General features: G+C 42.0%; 1 protein-coding gene across 8 annotated transcripts in view; it reads right to left on the reverse strand.

The window, feature by feature from the left end:
* The window catches only part of PHACTR1 (phosphatase and actin regulator 1), a 261,903-nt gene that overhangs the window by 192,460 nt on the left and 50,303 nt on the right, over positions 1-19,140 (reverse strand). The gene's annotated exons all lie outside the window — the stretch shown is intronic.

Genomic DNA, 19,140 nt, shown 5'->3' on the forward strand with positions numbered 1-19,140 from the left:
CTGATCCCTAATAACTTTCACCCCTACCCATTCAACCTCTGGCTCTGTGTCTCAACCGATTTTTGCCAGTAGTGACCCTCTTTTCACCTCCTTATAACCCAGTCCAGATCATCCCCTTTTTCATGCAAGTACAGTAAAAACCTGCTTCCTGCAATTTCGACTTACATGTTCCTTGGATTCATGCGAGTCGAATCAAAAAGTGGAATCCGCCAGGCAGTGCAGCGCTCTGCCTTCCAGCTCCAGCCTCCGTGGGAGGGAGCCAGGGAGCAGCCATGCTGCAACGCTGGTCTGCACCCCCCCAGCTCCTCCAGCTGAGGGAAGCTGGGAAGCAGCCATGCCACTGCACTGGTCTGCTCCCCACAGCTTCCCCAGCTGGGGAGAAGCCTTGCCGCTGTGCCCCTCATAACTTGCTAGAGTGGGGAAGCTGACCAGTGCTGCTGTACCGGTCAGTCTCCTGGCTCCAGCCAGTGGTGGGAAGCCAGGAACCAGCCTGGCTCCCGGCTCCCCTCGGCTTGCACTGACCAGTGCTGATCAGTTTCCCAGCTCCTACAATTGACAGGCAGTCAGCGGGAAACTGACCAGCACTGCTGCACCTGGCTCTGGGCTCCCTGCTGCTCATGGGAGCAAGGAGCCAGGCGCAGACAGGACCAGGTGGACCTGTCTCAACTTACATGAATTTTGACTTATGTGGGTTTGCTCAGGCAACCTACACGTAAGTCAGGGGTTTACTGTACAGCTGTTTTCTCCTCTATGCTACCACGGTATCAGTGGCAAATGACAATAGGGAGCAATTGAGAGGACAGAAGAAACAGTCTCCTGTCAGTTCCTGTGTCTGGTGCCACCACAGTCCTCTGCATCTGGATGCAGCAATTATAGGGAAAGTCCTGCTCAGGTCCTGCAGCCTGACTGGACCACACATTTGCTCTGCAGTCATGGTGCATAGGCAGTCCAGTCAGCATACAGGAGCTACGAGAGGACTGAGCATGCTCAGGGCTGACAATATCTGTAGGTTTTAGCTGTCAAATTCTAATCATAATATAAATGATCAAATAGTCTAACAGTATTCTCTTCTTTTTTTTTCCCCCTTAGAAATGGTTGAATGGCTCTTGCTTCAACTTTCCAAAGGATGAACTACTGGAGGTTGGGTGGGGTGGAGTGAAGATTTCACCTGAGGCAGACAGCTTTCATGGAAAATTTCAGCCCAAATGGTTAAAATTTGGCCAAGTTTAAACAAAACAGAGTCCTGTAATGAAAGTGTAGAACAACCTTAAGTATAAGTGATGCCACATATATATACAGAAACGCCTACATGCACAGGCTGCCCTCCTAGATATTTTGAAGGACGTGGTAGCTGGGGAGCTGTTTTTCCTTCTGAAAGATTCAGAAAGAGGTTCCTTTTAGCTAGAACAGAGGTTTTTTTTACCACCCTGTTTAAATGGATCAAAGGAGAACATGGGCATTTGAATTATAGGAAACAATAGCTCAAATATTTGAACTAGATTTCTAAGTCTCCCAAAACAGTTTAAAAGTTTCAGAAAACTTGAAGATCCATGATACTTTCTAATCCCGAACTCTCAGTTTGCTTTTGTACATTTTTTTTTCTTTTCCACTGAAGCATGTAAGTTTAACCAATTTATTCTGGAAAAAAGTAGCGTTCTTTTAAAAAAAATCTCATCTAGTATAAATGTGGCACATCTGTTAAAATATGTTCCTTATTACACCATTGAGCTATTATAACAAAAGCCCAAGTGGGGAAAAAATTGGAATTAGGAGAATGTTTCACTGCACTTTGCTGAAGAAGCAGAAAAACACAGGCTGGAAGAGCAAAGTAATCTTCTTTAGGGGATCGTGCCTATGAGAACATTTGCTTTGCCACAGAGAGAGAGAAAGAAAGATAGGCTGGTTAAAGCATTTCAGTCTGTTGTAGCTCCTCACATAATGGCACACAAGAGCTGACTGCCTAGAAATGCTCAGTGTGATGTGGGTCAAATACAAGGACTGAGGATTGCTGAATCAATGCTAGAAATTGCATGGTAGTGCTGAGGGACCAACCAGTAAACTCTTTATACCCCTCTGACTTCACTGGGTTTGCTCCGTTTTGAAGATCAAAATGGTTTTCACTCTCCATTCAGAAAATCATGAATCAAAGGAAACCTTTCTTTTTGTAAAGTGCATAGGGCTAAGACACATCTAACCAACCATACCCTGACTGACTCAATGGTTTCACTGCTATGGCTTTTAAGAGCTTCTACTAAAGAGAAGGGCAGGTCTCTGGGCACTGCTGTGATACTTAACTGGAAATTATGCAGCACATACAAGGATTCTATTGAACCAATTGGAAATGATGCAGTGAGACTTCCCACTTCACCTGACTTTCACAAAGCTGGGTGACAAACAAAACTGCAAGTGAACAGCATAACACTGTGCCCCCATATTTTTTATGGAAATACATGTTTTTGAGTATGAATATGCATAATTTGACGATGCTTTGTCCAAAAAGGGGCTTGTAATCTCTGGATGCATGTATATCTTTCTTGTATGTGAGGTTAGAAATATAAATTGTAAGCTTGTTTATTAATCTAGGTCTTCTAGTAAAAGCCATTGGTGGTATGCAAGGCACTTAATGTCCCAGTGCTCAAAACAGAGATCTGTGAATAGCCTTATTTTTCCAGTAAGACTGAACTGTGGTAGGTTCTACAAAAACTTGTGTGCCACTTGATGCTGGAATCCATCTTGACTGTGGCATTTTCCACAGGGTTTGGGGGAATGGGATAAAGACTTCCCACCCTGGGGAAATTCTGTTTAAGGAAAGGGAAGCAAATGATGATTGTCTTCAGCTGGCTCCAAAGACTGCTCCCCACTCTGAGAGGATATATAAACCAGAGTGAAGAAAATCTGCTGTACCCAGGTCAGAAAGAAAAGATCTAGCTTGAAAAGACTTTGCCTGAAATGGGAACTAGCATAAGAAACTATGGTTATGTCTACACAGCAGTGTTATTTCAAAATAATCCATTCCGGAATAGCTATTCCATAATAACACAAAAGATACATGAGAATGCATTCTGAAATCACACGTAGCTACTTCAAAATAGCATGTGTGGACATATATTGCCTATTTTGAAACCGTGTCTTTGGATACTATTATGGCTTATTTTGAAATAGTGATATTCCATGTCTGAACGGTGCCTATTTTGAAATAGGCATTATTCCTCCTGCAATGAGGTTTACAAAATTCAAACTAACGCTCCCATTATTTTGAATTTATTTCAAAATAGCGTGTGTGTAGTGTGGATGCTCGCAAAGTTATTTTGGAGTAACTTTGCTGTGTAGATGTAGCCTTTGATTCACAACAACTTCTCTTAGAGCTTGTCTACACTAGCCTCCTCCTTTTAAGGGGGCATGGTAATCAGCCTGATGGGAGGAGGCTAATGAGGTGCTGCAATGCATATGCAGCACCTCATTAGCATAATGCCTGCCACGGAAACTTTGAAGTTGCTAACTTCGACGTGCTGACAGGCAGTGTAGCCATGGGGCCTTCGAAGTATGCGCCAAACTTCGAAGTTCCCGTACTCTCAAAACAGAATGTGCTTTCTTCCCCTTAAGATTGCTTCCTCTTTTAGGTCCAGTTTCTAAGGGGTCATACTCAGGCAAATCTCTCACTGAAGTCAGTGAGAAGTTACCCAAGTAAAGGACTGGTTCCAAAAAGAGCTAGAAATGGTCAGAGATGATATTGAAACCATTTCCATATTTTGACTTTCTTTCACTGAATTTCAATGTCTTGTCTCACACAGAACTGTTTCAGGAGTCCTGCTGTGCATCTCATGAGCCAGGAACTCTTCTCCTCCATCCTTTCTAAACAAACACAGACCTGAACTCATGCAAGTAGCAGCATTTTGCTCTCTTTTTTTTTGAAATACACTTCCAAGCGTACTATTAACTCAGTCATCGTGATGACGGGAGACCAGTGGTTCTCCAACCATGGGTTGGGACTCCAAAGTGGGTTGCAACCCTGTTTTAATGGGGTTACCAAGATTGGTGTTAGACTTGTTGGAGCCTGGGGCTGAAGCCTGACCCCCACCATCCAGGGTTGGGGCCAAAGCTTCAGGCCCGGGTGGCAAGACTCAGACAGGTCCTCTGACCCCCACGCTTGAGGTGAAGCCCTTAGGCTTTCACTTCCCTGACCAGAGTGCTGGTGCTTTGGGACCCTCTCCCCATATAGGGCAGCAGGACTCAGACAGGCTTGGATACCTCTACTGGGGTTGTTCAGTAATCTTTGTCATCAAAGGGGCTGTGGTGCAATGAAGTTTGAGAACCCCTGCTGCAGAGGAATGACTGTGTTACAACATACGTATAACAGTCTTTCAAAGAGAATAAGAGTAAAGATAAGAGTAAAATACGTACTTCATGCTCAGTTTCTGTCATCTCTTTTGTGTCAGTTCGCCATTTTCCCCGTCTTTTTGGTTTCTAGGGATTATTGACTAGCTGTGGGCTATGGCACGTACTAATGACAGCAGGCTTTGTAGAAGGTTTTCACACTCTTCCTGTCCCCCAAGAAGGTGGTGCTTTCAAGACTGTAAACCAACCAAGACCTGCATATTCATTGCCTTTGGGAGACAAAAGCACGTCAGTGCTCACCAGTTTGCTACACTGACTCTGCTAAACTGCTATATGTTTTGGGGCCTTTCATCACAGTGTTTCAATTTTGTCCTTGAACTGATACAGCAAATCCCTAATCACTGTCGTAATCATGAAAAGTACCCAGCACGTACAAGGGGCGTTCACTTTGTTTTCCTAGATTGTAAAGTGCACAATACTGTTGAGAATGGAACACCAAATGAAGTGAAATACACATAAGCTTCACACATAGGGTCTTTCTGAACAAATGGAAAGACACTGTCAGATTTCAAACCGAGTTGCAATTAGGGCAGGAAGATGACCCACTTCCTATCCATCTTATCCCTCATCACTAATGCCTTGCAAGAGAAGTAATAATTTAACCCCAAAATGTGAAGAACATATGAGCGAGGTTTTGCACTGCTCAGTCTTGGTGTGTACTTTTTGCTCTTGATTAAGGCATATAATTGAAATGTATGTGTGACACATTGATTAAACCTGCAGATGATATCCAGCTTAGAAAGAGATTCACCACATAGGAGACATCAGAATTGCAGAGTGATCTGACAGGTGTCTCGAGATGGCTAAATGTAAATGAAATGAGATTCTGTTTGCAGATAAAATGAAAATACACCTCGAGAGAAGTAATCATCATCAGAGAAATGAGCTAGTGCTATTTAGAATGCAGAGAAATGAAGTTTTGGCCTTTATTAGGGGATCATATACTGGATATGGACCACGTTCAATGCCACTGCAAAAATGGCAAATGCCATTCTAAAGCATTCATTTACTAGGATATCTGATCAAGTAAATGAGGTCATAACCCCATCTCGATAAAACAGCACTTGCAATACTGGATGAAGCACTGAGCCTTTTGTTGTAAAGGAGAAACAAAAGCTAAGAGAGGTTCAAATAGGTATCTAAAATAAAAGAATTAGAAGGGGGAGAACCAATACAACTTAATTCCTGAAACAAAGACAATTAAGGGGTGATACCACTAGAAAAATATAAAGTGCTAATAGGAAAGTGAAAAAAGGACCAGCTTTCTGACAGGAGATTATGGAAAAATGAGAGCATCTGAAATTGGATTTAAAATAATCAAATTTAGGTAAAGAGAGCAAAAAAAGTTTCAACTGTCAGTTGTTACTTTTTGTTTATAATGTTGGTTGCGTGCTCTGTAGACTAATTGCTGGCTGGTTGCAACATGTTTGACAACTTATTTAAATGGACACTGCTGCAGAGGGTTTTTTTAAGTATACAAAATTCTTCTAGGTTCTAAGGTTTTTATTTAATTTACGTAGAACGGTTAATTCATTAACCAAACCTGTAATGATAGAAAATAATATTAGGTTTGACTAATCTGACCTTTATTCACAAGGTGACTTTCACTGCTCATTATGTTCGTCACCTCTGAATTGCTTATTATATATAGATAAACAAATTAGACCAGGTATTTGACCATATTTAAGGAGTAAATTTGACAAAGGAACCTAAACAACATAGAAGCTTAAGCCTCATTTTCAAAAGTCACTGCAACTTAGGCTCCCAAATCACTAGGGATCCCCTTTACCTTTACTTATATTTTTAAGGCTTGTTCATAAAAACCTTGCCTCAAGCAAGTAAACCAACTGACATCAGTGGGACTACTCTGGGACTGAATTAGCCACAAGAAGTGGGGGGTAGGGTGTAAATATTATTGTGTCCCCTCCCCCCCGCCCCCCAATACACCTTTGTGTGCCAGCTTCTGAGTTCCCAGATTTTAGACCCAGATCCTAGAAGGGAGCTCAAGGGCCTTATGAAGGGTCCAGGAAGCAAGTGGCAAAGGAGAGGGGGGTGGAGCCATGGCTCTGCCTCCACACGTGCTGACTAATGGAGCTGGTTGGCCAGGCAGGAGGAACTGAAAGGAATGCTGCACCCTGCAAAGAGGCACCACAAATTAACGCTGTTATGGTAACTAGAAGAAAGTCTCTGTGGCTTGATGTCTCCTGCTACTCTCTATATGCAGTCCCTTACTCAGAGCTGTGGTTATGACCCAGTTTGGCCCGTTGTCAATAAGCATTGCAGAATAAGACTCATAGAAAGCCAAGAAACATTTACTTCTATTATGTGCAACTTACAAGTGGAACAGCACTTTGATCAAAGTGCAAACGCACTACCACAGATATATCCTCCAGCCCTAATTACCACAGTTATTACACCTTACACTGTATGTCATGGCACTTTTCCCTCCGTTCCTTTCCACTCCATATTCTTAGCTTTGCTCAGCACTATGCAAGTAGGTGTCCCCCGACATGTCAGGAGCTGTACACGTAACTATAACCCTACTTCAGAGCCTGAACGCAAGCGGGTCACACAAAGAATTCTTTTGGCCTTTCTTGATGCCTAAGCTTTTGGAAAGGACCTTCATTCTGACAGTGTTCCTACAGGCATGGCATCAAGTTCACAATACTATGCAAACTCAAAATAAATAGCCTTTACTTTGCAGCTGCCTCTGAGAACAAGGTTCAATCCCGTGTCAACAACAGCAAATTAAAATCGCACACACACAGGGTTGTCTCTAAGCTAGGGCTCTAGTCTTAAATGAAATAGCCACTATAGAAGTCACAAACAAAACATTTCATTGTATTTTGAGATCATGTCCCTACCTGATGGCAACTCCTACTGAGGTAAATGGTAACCGGATCTATGTAACTGAGATGTGAGCCCCATAGTTATCAGTCTAGAACAACATCTATAGATACTGTTAAGAGGGTCAGACCAGAAAGAGACAACCCCACTTGCATGTGAGTCATGCCTTGCCTGATCAAAACAGGAGTTCAAGCTCCTTAATTACCACTGAAGTAGCTTTTGATGCCCAAGCATGAAGGCAGAAAACCATACCTTCCTTAGGCAAATCTCAAATGCTGTGCAATGGCTGGTTCAGCATGAAAACTAGAACTGGTTTCCAAAATCATTCCATTCTTAAACTTCCTCCACTTGAGATTGAGATAATAGTTTGTTTCTGTGAAAAAAACAGTTAATAATATGAAGAAGTCATCACTCAGGTGATGATACTGACTAAGTTTTGGGGGTCTGACTCTCCTCTCATAATGATGAAAATTGGGGAATATTTCCATTCAAGTACTGTAAAATAATACAACCAGGTCCACACAGTTATGATAGCTTTGATCAAAAACATGTTACCAATAATTGTTTATACCTTATTACAACTTCACCATTTATCATGAAGATACAGAAGGGCCGCATTCTGACGTCAGATAGTACCTTATTCTATAAACTGTTTAATTGCAAAAAATTGAACTTCTTATGGTGCGTGAGAAATCTGGCCTGTAACGAATGGACAATTTACTTTGAATGTTGTCTATCTTGAGATGCGCTGATATACATTAAAATTGTGTATGACTTCTCAGGAAACTTTTGGTCAGCTAAAAGAAATATCTGACCCCTTTTACAGATCCCATAAATATGATTAGCCAATAATAGTTTTGTAAAAAGGGGCTTTCTAAATTACAAATATGTAGATTATTCTGAAACTAGATGGGACTGTAATGTCAACCAAAAGCTGCAGTATACAGACAATGCCACATCACCCATTTTTTAAAAGATGTACTTTTGGTAGTAGACAATTCTATTAATAGTCTTGTTAATATAGCTGTGTCACTGGGGTTTTCATCCCCACAACAGCCAGGAGAAAAGGCAAGGTAACTAATTTAAGAATGAAACTGCCCAAACTATTCCCTCTTAATCTGTATTTTGCTGCTCTTGGGAAAAATAAAGGACTACTTCTGTCTTTTAAAGAAATTGACAGGAAGCTGGCCAAGAGGAAAAAGAGTAATTAGACCAAATGGTACAATTATAACGAAGCCTGAACGCAAGTTAAAAAAAAAACAAACCCCACACAGCAAAAATCTGTTTCAGTTGACTCTAATTGAGAGGAGCCAGTTTGTACCCATCAGTCTCAGTGCAGGGAATTAGAATGAACGATGAAGTCTTTCAAGTTAAGATGCCTAAATGTAGGCACTTCTGGTTTGGTCTGGCTCTCATTAAAGTCAACAGAAAGTCCTTCCCTTGATTATCATGGAATTTAGTTAATTCACTTTAATAAGTGGCTTATATTTCCAGAACAATGAGTACCCTCAGAGGTGCAGAATATTCCCATCTTCTCTTGCAGTCCTAGACAGGTAAAGTTTCTTTATTTTTTGGCCAAAATCTCCAGTATTGTCATGGGGTTTTTAAATTGAATTCTAGGCTCTCTCATTGGGTTATTGCAGTCTCGTGTACATTTCCTGCCTGCTCACTGCATTTATATGAGAGCCTCTGCTTTTGATTCATGGCAGCTCTTGTGAGAAATATGCTCTTCCTGCCTTAAAAAAGACAGGGTCATCCAGCCAAATAAACTACTGTATACAGTTAGGAAACATTAAAGTTACAGAGTGGACCTATGATTATACCCTGTAGTTTGTGAAGAATTGTGAGTTATCAGTCAGAAATAACCTAACAAGTTTGAAGCAGTTTAGGTCAGACCTAGCAAAAAACTACTATAGGGAAACTAGAAATCATTTTAGATTTCAATGTTAACAGAAGACAAACAGTTTTCTACAGCAAGTACAATGTAGTTGATCAAATCCCAGTGCCATGGAAGTCATTAGCAAAGTTCCCATGGACTTCAGTGGAGACAGGATTTCATCCCATTCTTCCAGTGATTATAGTTGTTGGGCTGGGTGTCAGAACTTGTGGTTCAATTTTACCCTTCCTTCACCTATTCAATCCAATTGACTTCTAAACGATGGCAGCTCCTGACCTCATCTTCTCCTCCTGTGTCAGCCGCTGATCTGACATGTGCCGGTCATGGAATGCATGTGAGGGAGGGAATTGTTCTCACATCCTGTCCAGGGAGGCTGAAGCATGCTGGCACAGAGCAAAACAGGAAGCCTGCACTGCTGCAGCCTATCCTGAGGAGAAAGGACATCAGTGCCCAGAGCTAATATTTTGACCCCTTTCCCTCAGGTGACCACACGTCCCGTATTGGGCGGAATGGTCCCTACTTATTTTTTAAAAGGGACTAACTGTCTCATATTTGGGCCCTCCCACTGCTGACCTTTTCTGCCAGCAGCTGCACAGAACATGTAGGTCACTTCCCTGAGCTGCAGGGAAGTGCGGGGGGAGTGTGAGCAGCTGCTGCATCCCTGCCACCTCCCCGGGGCTCCCAGGGATGGCTGGCAGCTGCCACTTCCCCAGGGCTCTGGGGGAGCGCCAGTGGCTGCTGCTTCCTTGGGACTCTGGAGGAGGGCCACTGGCTGCCGCCTCCTTCCTGTGGGTTGGTGGAGCCAGGAGGAGCCATGCTTCCCCCCGATATATGGGACAGGGAGATATGGTCACCCTACCTTTCCCCAGCTCTAGAATTCACATCCAGAAAAATAAATCAGCAGAGAAAGTACCACATAGGGCGACAATATCTCTCTGTCCAAAATAATGGACAGGGAGATATGAGGGAGGGGTGGCTCCTCCTGGCTCCACAAACCCCTGGGGAGCCGGCAAGGAGGTGGCAGCTGCTGGCCCACACTGGGAGTCCTGGGAAAGCAGCAGCCCCTGGCACTGTCCTGGAACCCAAATACAGGACGAGTCCCTTTTAAAAATAAGTTGGGGTGCCTTTTTGGCATCCCAAATACAGGATCGTCCCACCCCATAGAGGATGGATAGTCACCCTAGTACTACAGGTACAAGTATTTACAGTAATAACACTAGAACTGGAAGAGACCTCAATAGGTCACCGAGTCCAGCCCCCTGCCCTCACAGCAGGACCAAGCACCATCTAGACCATCCCCGATAGATTCCTACCTAACCTGTTCTTAAATATCTCCAGTGATAGAGATTCCACAAACCCCCTAGGCAATTTATTCCACTCTTTAACCATCAGTGAGGAACACTTTCCTAATGTCCAACTAAACCTCCTTTACTGTAATTTAAAACCACTGTTCTTTGCCCTATCCTCAGAGGTCAAGGAGAGAAATTTTCCTCCCTCCTCCTTGTAAGCCTCTTTTAGGTACTTGAAAACCACTATCATGCCCCCTCTCAGTCTTCTCTGTTCTGTGCACACCTGTGTGCTTCAGTACAACAAATGCTCACAACCACCATTTTCATTTCTCTGCTTTTTGGGAACCTTTGCAATTTTAAATGGACAAGAAAAGTAGCATTGGAAAAATGAGAAATGATACGTTTGGAAACAGGACGTAAATCCTTCTCAAGTTGATTTAACTTCAGCTGGTGGAGAGTAAACAATCTTCCTAAAGAAAAAGAGTTACGGTACAAACATTAAGCAAACTGACAAAGTCTCCGTGTTGGAAATAATTTTTCCACTTTGCTCATCCTATATCAGATAAGTCTCCTAATTTGGCCAATTTCAGAGTAGTTGTGCCTTAATGTTTATGTAGGAGACGCTGTTAATGAGTTCTTAGGGCCTCCTTAAGACAGGGATCACTGATATTACAGCCCATAAGTGCTCCAAAGAAGCCTTCTAATACATGGGCTATGGACATAATAGACCACAATGGGATTTCCGGAACCAATGTATCTTGTCAATATGTGTTTAGGGACTCAATAATATGTAAATTTTGACTGTAAAAGCTCTAAGACATGAAGGTTTGATTAGAAATATTTAATCCGTGGATTCTCATCTCACCAGACAGCAAGTATCTCGAGTCACAACCTATGCCTTCCTCCATGCATAACACATTTCAACAGAATCTTGACTTTCAGAGATCTTTGCTGCACCCAGGCAAGTTCATCTTCAAAAGTCCTGATTCTCAATTACTGCACATTTGCATTCAAAGAGCCATGTTGTGCAATCACTGCACATATGAATTTCCTGGCATGTTAAATGGAGTAGTTTTACCAGACCTTTGCTACTGTTCTTCAAATAAAGAATACAATTTTTTTTTGTAATATGAGGTGATAAAGAAAAGATTGACAGCTGCCAAAATCTCCACAGACAAAGTTAATAGTTGCTCCCATTTTAATATTTTATACCTATACTTCATAAATCCATTAGACTAATGGCCCAAAGAATATCAGACAAAAAAGATAATGATGGGCAAAATTTTTCTCTTAAGTGTCACGGCTCTCTGAGGGGATGGTGGTGGTCGAAATGGAAATGGAATGGCATCTGGTAAATGCTGGCCCTATAACCATTACTGTACTACAGGGCAGGACAGCGCAGAGCAGGCAGGGTCAAGAGGACAACATGGAATACTAGAATTCAAGAAGTGGAATGAACTACAACTTTGAAAGCAGTTATGTCATATTTTTAACATGTGAAGTGTAATTTGCTGCTGCCCCAAAATGTCCAAACTAATATTTGCTGAGGGACTGGTGACATAGCCATATCCCTGAACTGTCATATAACCACCCACAAGGACAGTACTCCTTGTGGTTGGGCCCCTTTTGTAATAATCTCTGGAGTGCTGGATCAGAACATTGCTCTGGACTGACACTCTGGGAATAGCTCCCTGGACCCTCTTTCTCCCCTAACAAGATAGGTCAGAATTTGGACTTAAAGCTCCTAAATCATATGAGTGCTGAAGAGGCATCCAGCTTCTATGTGATGTATTAATTTGAAAAATAAAATTTGCTTCTGAGCTGATGTTAAATGTTGACAATCTTCCTCGGCTAGTGACTGCAAACAAAGGAGCACCTCTGGGGGTGCGAGGAACATACCTCCTTTTGTACTTTTCAGAAGCCACTCTCAGGCCTTACATTTCATCAGAGTCCTGCAAAGTACTTAAATCAATAATTAGGATGAGAATTTGGTAATTGTATCCAACCTCACTGGATATTAAAAACTTAGATTGTGTTTTTGTTTTATTTGCTAAGTGATCTACTTTGAGCTGTTTGCTATCCCTTAAGATCTATCTATTGTAGTTAAACTTCTTTTTGTTTTGTCAAAAACCAGCACCTCTGGAAAGCTATGTATTTTCCTCTCCATACTGAGGAAGAGGCCAAATTTCATGAGCTTATGCTGTGCCGTCCTCTATGCAGTACAAGGCATTATAATTGTGAGGTTTACCCTACAAAGGGATGCATGTAGCAGAGTAACTAGGCAGTTCCTTTGCTCAGCCTTCCCATGCAGAACTGATCTCAGCTTCTTTGCATGTAGCCACAGCTAGGTGGGTCCCTACCAGTTATGTATGCTGGTGAAAGTGAAGGCTGAAGCCTGTGGGGGCCTGGCAGCATGTTACAGCAGTATAATGTGAGTGGAAATCCTGGCTGATGGGTCAGGCTTGCTTAAAAGTGCCTCAGTTCCAGGTGGCAAAAAAAGGGTGTGGGGAAAAATGTCACACCTCCCCCTACTAAGCTTTTGGTGTTGTCATAAAGACTAGGTTTCTGAAGACATCACACTACAATACTGCTTCTAACCCTTGCTTGTGAGCCCCCTGCCCTCATCTTTCATAAGAGTATCTCCTAGGGGGCTAATCCAGTTAGGAGGTGTTCAGTGAATTTTGCAAGACATAGTCCAATAGATTTTACAGACAAGCTAAGTCTTGCTTTCCTTCTTCCAATTACTCCTAGAAATTCTGACAGACCCTTAGCTAGATATCAATATATACATTTAGACTATGCTCCTGAAATTAAGTTTTGATTAATAAGTGGGGTGGATAAGAAAGCCACAGCATGAAGCCACGTTCTTGTATGCTGTCTGACTACAAATGAGACATGCTGATGTAACAAAGAATACTAGTAGTAGTAAGCCTCTTTGACTCCTACATCTTGGAGCACAGGTATGCATCTATTACCAGGCACTGAAATAGAGCAAGACATAAAATATTATATAAAAATGAACATGACGTGGAATATTTGCCCCTCTCTCCAACCAAACAGCAGAACAGTACTAAACATCCAGCCATATATTTAAAATTATAGGGGTTTACAAAGTTTTGCCAGTTAACTCAAAACAAATGGACCCTGATGCTTTTTAACTCACCATCTCCCTTCACATGGAAGTACTGTAGTGCCTTTAATCAGGCTGACCACTATTCTCTGGGGACAGAATGATCAGAATTCAACAGACTTCAACACAGCGTTCCAGGTGATGACAACCACCATGTGAAAGACTGACATTTCAGTGATTTCAGCATTATCTGTCTTCCATTCTTATACTTCCTAATATTCAGGGTTTTTTTTTTTTTGGACCACCACTGAAGTTTAAATTGCAATCAGTGCTGTCCAGGCCTCTCTGTCTGGCAGTCTTAAATAACAATATTTTCCACTTTGATCCTTGGCGTGGGAGAGCAAGATGCTGCGTCACCTCTGAAGATGGCAACTAACTCACAGGTTAGAACACAGCAGAGTCCAAAGTGAGGAGCAAGTTTGGAGCAGGTGACTTGGATGCTCCTTAAAGACAGCAAAACTGGAAGGTGGGCAGACTGGCAGTGTCCTTGTAAGCTGAGCACTTGGGCAGCCACCCAGGAGAGATTCAGGGGCCACCCAGCTGATTAGCAGAGCATCCACAGCTGGCAGCCTGCGTATCTAATGGTGGTGCATGTTTGGGTATGAATAACATTTATTCTGTGCATGGATGGAAAAAGCTAGGGGGAAACACTCCTGATGGGTGCTTCTCCTAATGACAGTCACTGTAGTATGCCTCTATATCAACAGTATCTAAAGAGAATGGTATAGGTTGATCAAAATGTCACAAACACAAAAAGTGATTTTAAAAAGTACCACATCCAGCAATTTTTGCCTTTCCCACCCTGATTTCCTTCCCCTTCCCCTCACAGTTGTGGGCAATAACCTCTAAGTACTCTTTTCTCTTCCTCCCCTCCCACTTTTAAAACCACAAACAATTATACAGAGTCTTCTGTAGGGTTCACAGGGACATTTGTTGCACTTTCCATTTTTCACCAATGACAGTTAGTGGTAACTGGGAGGATAATTCCTCAGAGTCCTGGAGGTGGAGGTTAAAAAGTGGAACTCTAATCGTTGGGCCTACCCCTTGGGATGTATTGACCTTTCTTCCTCTGTCATCTAATTTCCTCAATAGAGTTAGCGACCTGTCATCTGTGTTTTCTTCAAAGACTTCAGTGAGTTCTGGAAATTCTGCAGGACCCTACATCTAAATCGTTGCCAGGATTCTCTATAAACAGCCATATGCTTGCCTGAGTGATGCTTTATACAGTCTTGCCAGTGAACTTCTCTCATGGTTAGGCAAGGCTTGCAGAGATATTTGATTGTGTATAAACATCTAATTTGGGGGTAGAGATATCTGCCACATGCAGTTTAGTAGAATATGAATGATTCATTACACCGCTGTATGAATGTAGTTAACTACTTGCCTCAGGCAGAGAAATTACATTTTAAGTAGAAAAGTTCATTTGGCCTTATTTTGGCACCTAAAGATTGCAAGTGTGATTCCCCACTCCCTTTCTATTCTTTAATTGCAGACTTGCTAGTTGCAATGGTCTCAATTTCCCATATTTAAATAAAGTATAAAACAAACCAGCAGCTTGCTGCTGTAGCCCTTTGCATTTGCAATCCTTAAACAGGTACACGTTGAACTTCTCTTGTCCAGCAACATCCATAATCTGGCATGATTTTAGTTAGCTGGATGACCACTTCTCATGGGTATGGCCAAGTTTCCCTTGGTCTCAAAGTCTGTTTCCAGCCACCAGTCCTGGCTCTCAGCGTTCTGTGCTGTTATTTGTCTATAATTTACCCCTACTTGTCTTCTAAGGGCTCTGAAAGCAGTGTGAGTGTTGGTAATGCTACTAGACAATACTGACCTCCCACGGTCTGGCAAATTCTCTTGTTCTACATCAGTCAGGTCCTGAGGTGCTGGATTACAAAGGTTCAGCATATATCACAAAGATACTTATGTATTATGTCACACACAATCCTTGTGTTCCACCAGCACAAGGGCAGCTCTCCTTCTTATTTTCCTGGTGTGCAAGACACTCAATGAAGGGCTGAGATCCTATCTATGCTCTACCTTCTCACCAGCAGAATCAACCAGCTGTGCAGAAGGGACTCCAAGAAATGGTGGTTGCACCAAATAGCAGCACAGTGGTGCTTGCAGAAGCTACCAAAACTTCCCTGGAGGAAGTGAAAGCCCAAAATACTCGTAGAGCAGGGGTGTGAACAAAGTGCACGATCCAGGCGATGGATGATTCTTTCGTTTAGGATGCTGCCACATCAGGAAATAAGCTTTGTTTTTCCTGTGCTTTAGCTCACATGGTAATTAAAACAAAACAAAAACAAAAACAAAATCTTGTAAAGACAAGACAGTTCATAGTTTTTTCACACGTGAGCAGGTTGAGGGAAAGGTGATGGTTATGTCTAAAGTGCAGGGTGTGAATGCAAATCAAGTACACATTCCTGATCTAGCTTCAGTCTAGCTATCTGACGCTCTGGAACAGTGAAGGCCAATTTGGGTTAGTGGTGTGAATAATTACCTAGGGATCTGGGCTGATTCACTCCTGTGGTCGCTGTGATAGTTTGAATTATGTTTGCTTGAGTTGCAGTTGCACCCTGTGATCGCAGTGTAGCTATACCCATTGGGGGAGCCTCAGATTTACCTCTCATTGCTAACATATGTGACAAGAAAAACCTTCATTAGGATTTTACCATGTACAAGGACACACCTTTTTGCCATACTTGCCTCTACAACCACCAGCTCATTGCCTCTGAGCTCCTCAAGCATGCTGTCTACTCAGGCCCCATCCTGGCTGGATCAAACACGTAAGCTATGAAATCAATGTGAGCTGAAGGAAAACAGCATGTCTCAGGATGTGCTTATCACATTGCACTGCCAGAGGACTTGGATGTGCTGTAATCCAATTCCACACCTTCTCTGCCTCCAGGAATCTCTTCTTACCTAGTGCCCTCATATTTAACAGCCTGGCACGTTCTTATTCTCTTTGATTGTTCCACTGTTTTCAAAAAATTCTTTCATGCTTCTGCCTCCACCCTTCCTCCTCTTGCCACTGAACGCTTCAAGGTTTAGTCCTTGCTCCTCTCTTTTCTTTTGATTATATTCCTAGGTGACCTCACTGACTCTCCTGGCTTCAGTTCTCAGCTCTAAGATGAAGACTTATACCTTCCTTTATCTCTTCACATCTGTTCAGTTTTACATTTCTGTAGGGTTACCATATGTGAACGTTCAAAAAAAGAGGACATCCCTGAGAGGGAGTGTATCTTTATCAGTATCTACCAACTCACGTATTAACGTACTACACTACACTACATTACACACACACACTAATACAATGTGAGTTGGTGGCTACTAAAACGGATACACTCCCTTTCAGGGGTGTCCTCTTTTTTGAAAGTTCAAATATGGTAACTAATTATTGACTGCCTCCTGGACATTCCATCCTGCATGTCCAGGTGCCAGCTCAAACTTCAAAGTGAGAAAACTGAACTCATCTTCCCACACATACAGTTCTATGCTCCTTCCATTTCCATCACCATCCTCTCCGTCAGCCAGAAAGACAGCCTGAGTGTTTTACATACCTCTCTTTTTCAGATCATTTTAACTCTCAGACTACACCAACTCTAACTTTAGCTTCTACTCTCCAGGCTACGGCTAAAACCTCTCATCACTTTTGACCTTGATACAGAAACCTCTTCCTTTTTGGACTGCTTACTTCCCACTATCAGTCCACCCAAAATGCAGCAGTTAAAATGAATTCCACTCTCCTGGGTCTGACCCACACCCATCTACATGCTCAAGTTCCTTTGTTGACTTCTCACTTTCTGCATTAGGATCAGCCAACATAGATGCAAATACAGTTTCTTTATTTCCTAGCATTCCACAAGAAACTGATGGCAGCATCAGTAGCAAGAAGAGAGTTAATTTTTGTAAAGCAAACTATGTCCTTTTAACATTACCATCATCAATGACTATTTAAATGGAAGAAGAATGAAATAATATCCCACTTGTACTGTGAGATAAAAATCAGAATTCTGAGATTCCTAAAGGTCTGTCAACTGTAAGTTTGTCTTTTTTGTGCTTTTATATCTCTGGGGTTACTTGGTTATTTCATATCTAGCGAGATATTGCTCCCAGTCTACATCCCACTGAAAAACTAGAGATTGAACAGACTAACATAAAAAGGAAGATAGATTACAGTACTATGTATCTGAGAATCTGCTAAAGGGTATATGCAACTGAGGTTACACACACACACACACACACACACGCACACACACACTTGATAGAAGAAAGAACTGCTATGATCTTTTCTTAACATGCTTGCACTCATACAAACAAGGCTGTGGAAACTGAAAAAGGAGGTTGATGCAATCCATTTCGAGATCAGTTCAATTAAACTTATAATGTATATTTTTAATAAGTGGCTTAGTCTGTTTTTAGGGATAAATGAATCATGTTAATACTATAAAGTACTCACAACGGCTTTACAAGCCCCTCAAATTTAATATTCATGGACCTTGCTATCACCAGAAACACATACATGAAGGGGAAAAAGGCACTTTTAAAAAAGTATATAGCATGGCCCGATCTCTTTCCTCCATTGCACCAGTGTAACCAATAAGGGAGTTTAACCCAACGTGTATAGCCTTGGGATCATGGAAATCTCCATACTCCACAATGTAAGAAACTCCTTTCAGCTTCACTTGCAACTTAATAAAAGACAATTAGAATTACACTAGCAGGGCTCTAATTTTGAAGAGACATTAGCAAAACCATAGTTACTTCATTAAGATGCAGTCCAGTGACTGACAAAGGACTATCAGATCCGAAATAATATTTTGCTCCACTGCAAGGTGGTGTTAATTCACGAAACAGCCTCAACCTCAAAAGCTTGGAAACAAAGTGGCAAGTACCACAAACAGTGAACAGTTCAGAGAGTTAGTACATTTTCATAGTCACAAATACAATCAAAATCCTTTCCCTGACCTTCAGGAAATGAGCTCTGCCTACTATATCAGTTTTAACTAGCTGCAACTCAAGATCAAGAACCTCCTAATCTGAAGTAAAATGTAAAGCAACACAACAAAATAAACTCATATTAAACAAGGACAAGGAGTACCATCTGCGAGGATGTTTCTGCCTGGCTGGCATTATGCTTCTTCTAGTTCTCCCCTCCTATTTGCTGACTCTAGCAATATCCAAACAATTTTTCATCGTTCTGTTTATGCCTTGCTTTTACAGAACATAAAAGCCATATACTTACCACTACAAAAAACACCTGTGATTTTACCGTCACTCTCCTGGAATACCTTTTGAGGTTCTGCTCAGTACCAAAAAGGAGTGGAGGGAAGATGCAGTAGCAGTAGTCTGCTGTAGGATACTATATTCATACCAATGTAACCACAAACACCCCCCAGAGAGGCAGCATGGCAAAATATCACACAAAATCAAATCCACATAGCATGCTCTTCCAAACACTGATAATTAAGTCAGGCAAACTCTACTGCTGCACTCTGAAGAAAAAGTTGATACACCAAGGCAGAAACACTGGTCTAATATATTCATAGCAATGTTGGGGAAACCAATCAATAGATGCACTA

Source organism: Carettochelys insculpta, chromosome 2 (genome assembly GCF_033958435.1).
Source record: "Carettochelys insculpta isolate YL-2023 chromosome 2, ASM3395843v1, whole genome shotgun sequence".
NCBI lineage: Eukaryota > Metazoa > Chordata > Testudines > Carettochelyidae > Carettochelys > Carettochelys insculpta.